The following is a 4,214-nucleotide window of genomic DNA, read 5'->3' on the forward strand; positions in this document are numbered from 1 at the left end:
CGTATGTATGAAAGTAAATTTTCTTCCTAAATTAAGTGAAAGTTATCGTTAGTGATTGACATTATATACGTTTGTAAAAGTTATATTACACATATCACGTATGTAAAGGAATCTTCATCTTTGACTTAAGTGAAAGTTATCGTTAGTGATTCACATTATATACGTTTGTAAAAGTTATTTTACACGTACCACGTGTGTAAAACGAAATGCTTAAAATGATGATTGAAATAAACTGAGACGATTGGAATTTTTAATTTACCTAAGTAATTTCGGTATTTTTTTTTATGTAACGAATTTTAACATTCAATTACTGTTAAAATGTTCGGCTAATTGAATAATTACTTTTTAACAAAATATATTTACTTATCGAATTTGATATTATTAATTTATGAAAATTCCTATTAACTTTTAAATTTCTTTCTGATGCTGTTTGCACTGATTTAGCACAATTTTAAATTATCATTTAAAATTTGATTTCAGATTAAATTGCGTGTAATTAAATTATTCTATTTGAGAATTAATCAAAATTGTGTATTTATTTCAAAATTTATCATTCTATTCAAAAATGATGCTTTCCAATTACATTTTAAATTTTATTATCAAAATTTGAACTTCGAGTTAAATTTGCGAAAAATTTTAATTTCAAATTTAAAATACAATTTCACGTTTGATTTTTTTTAATTGCAAATAATAAATGTTAATACAATAGATTTCGATTTGATATTTATGGTTTGAAAAAAAAAGCATTTAACGGAAATGAAAAAACTAAAATTTAAAAATGATATCTATCGTAAATGGATAATAATAGCTTGGTCCAGTTTAACTTATACATTTTCCGGGAAACGGAAATAACGGAATGATAACGATGAGCCAGGATTATATAAATGAAATAATAATTTGATAAACGTGATATGGTATAAATGATCTTTCGTCAGGATTGCACCGGAAAGCAATTATACCGGAAAACAAGTTAGTAGCATATCCCGAAAAAAGATAAATATATCGTTTACATACGTGGAATAATTGATCAAAATATGAGAGGAGAGATAAAAACACGGAAAGGAAAAAATTTTTGAATTCAAAATTTGAAATGTATAAGGGAATATTATAAAATAATTCCGGAAATCCTACCGAAAGACTTTTTTCTTCAAATGTAAATACCGGATAGCATTATTCCGGTTTGATAAATATAGCAATTACGTTATTCATGACTGTAATTGGAAACCAATGCAATTAAATGTTTCAATTATTTAAATATTAACAATTTGGAAACAAATTAATTAAATTGAAAATTTTCAAATCGATGGTTTACATTTAACTTTTAATTATTATCCGTATAGAAGATTTTTAAAAATATCCTGTATATGAAGTAAAATATCGATTCTTGTGAGCGCAAAATTCGGGAAAGGGAAGTAATGGGCGCAAAAAATGTGAGCGCAAAAATTTTACGAAATATCATGGTATCAATATATAACTTACTTCATATATCACCCAGTATGTCACCAAAACTATCCTATGGAATTTGAAATACTTTTACTACTAGAAATAACCTAAATAAACTGGAATATTCTGTCTGAGAAAAAAAGTGTTATCAATATAGTTTGATATCAATGCGCAAATTATCAAGTGACAATTACAAGTATGATAAGATAAAATTTAGATTATTGACTTTTTCAAAAAATGAATATCTATTATTATTTACTAATGCTGTGAAACTAATTATAAAATTGGAAATTATGAAATGTTTTTGATTAGATTTTTATTTTGTATAATGTGATTATTGCCGAAGTAATTGCCATTATTATAATATTTAATAATCAAAAATTAAATCGAATTTTTTTTAGCTTTTCAAGAAATGAATAGTAATTATTATTTACTAATGCTATAGAAATCAAAAATAATGGTAATTTAAAAAAATTACATTATAAGATGAAATTTTAATCGAAAATTTCATAATTTTAATTAAAACAAAATACAATTTTATTAATGAAGAAAAGAACCCAAATAACAATTATTAGTTAAAATTTTTATTTTGCATTTTTTTTTTGTTTCAATTTCAAAAATGCAAAGAAATTGAATTTCGAAATTAAAAAAAAAAGAAGAGAAAGATGGAAAAATCAATCGTTAAAATGAATGAATAATAATGAAATTTGGAAGAAATATGTAAATTCATCCAAACAAATAAATGAAATATCTCGAAATGAGAAATTAAAAAGGAATGAAATGAAATGGTATGTGATATTTGATTCAGTTATTTGTACAACTGTTACTGTTCGGAATAAAATAGAATGGTTATTGATATTTGATTCAATTATTTGTGCAACTGTTAGGAATAAAATAGAATGGTTGAAAATGTGAATGAAATAAAGAAAGAAAAAAAAACTTTAGAAGAAAACGAATTCCTGCAATAACTTTTGTTTTCAATCAATAAAATTGACTAGAATTGATGAAACTTTTCGGGGAACAGAGGTATAAACATTCATGAATTTGATAAAACGTAAAATATGAATTGATTAATAATGACTTGATAAAACATAAAATATGAATTGATTAATAATGAACTGATAAAACATAAAATATGAATTGATTAATAATGATTTGATAAAACATAAAATATGAATTGATTAAGAATAATTTGACAAAACATAAAATATGAATTGATTAATAATGAACTGATAAAACATAAAATATGAATTGACTAATAATGATTTGATAAAACATAAAATATGAATTGAATAATATTACTTCAACCTTTTTCTATCAATTTTCATCTTACAGAACTTTTTTTCCCACTTCAAAATATGGCATATTTAAATTAATAATACTGTAAAAAAAAACATACTAACCATAATCTCTACGACTTCAAATATAACTGTGTAACGTTCTAGATAATACTGTAAGACAATTTTGTAAATTTTTCAATACCTTATTTAAGATTAAATTTATCGGATAATTGGTTCAGTTTTCAACATTTTTAGCAAAGGAATTTTATCAAAAAAAAAAAAAAAGAGAAACAGTGGAATGTGAGAATGTTAATTAATTAATTGGGAAATAATCAATCTTTCAAATAATTGTTCAAAATAATTTTCTATCTTAACATATTTAATTGAGATTTGTTAAAATTTTCAATGTATTTGGATGGTTTTTTTTCCGAAATCTTAACAATTTAACAAAATTTAAACTATAAAAATAGTAAAAGTTTATTATTGTATTCATAGAATTTGCTCAATATCTTTCACTCATTAATGGTAGCAATAGTCTTGGCCAAGCAATCAATAATAGTCTTGGCTGAGCAATCAAGTCTGTTTTGTGGCTTTTTTGGAAATTATATATTTCAAGTTTTTCAAATCATTCCGGATCGCCGGTGCAAACTTTACTGAATTACTGGATGGGAACATGCTGATGTTTTACAAAATTTGTCGATCATTAAAATCCAAAATATAATGTCCATTCGCTTGTGAAGACAATCCTATGATATCGAAGATCCGGAATAACGGGAGAAATTTAAAATATTCAGTAAGTAGTTTTAATTAGTGGAAGAGATAGATAAGCATAAATAGGAGATAATTTTCTTTAAAGTTAATCTTAAATTTAATTAGCACCTTTAAATTTCATTTCATTAAGGCTCTAAGGTAAAATAAGGTTATAATAAATTTCGAATTATTTATTTTCCTTTTCATTTTAATTCAATAAAAATTTTAATTTCTTTCATATCAGTGATATAATTGCACTTCTGCTTAAATTATAATAGTAATTAATTAAAATGGCTGTCAAAGCTATTCGACAATTTACTTCTAACTAAGAAAGATTTAAAAATTACAAAGCCTAAAAATGGTATATCTAGCCAAATTTTCATGGCTAAATCTTACAGGTAATTTGCAATTTCATTTATACAAATTAAAATATTGTTTTGCTATTTCTATGAGTGTTACAAAAGCAATTTACTATTGATTATTTAATAAGCGATTGAAGTCTAATTACAAAATTAATCCAATTATAACTATAGCAATAATCTAATTACTATAGCTAATAACAGCCATATTTTAACACTTCAAAAATTTATGAATTAATTTTACGAATAAATCTATTTTTATTGCATTATTATCGTTTTTGAAATAATCATTTTATGTAAATTGGTCAAACATTTTTTTTTCACTAATTTTAATGCTGTTTAACAATTCAACCAGAAATGAAATATGAAAATGATCGAAAGG

The sequence above is a fragment of the Loa loa genome, assembly GCF_000183805.2.
Source record: "Loa loa unplaced genomic scaffold supercont3.106, whole genome shotgun sequence".
Lineage (NCBI taxonomy): Eukaryota > Metazoa > Nematoda > Chromadorea > Rhabditida > Onchocercidae > Loa > Loa loa.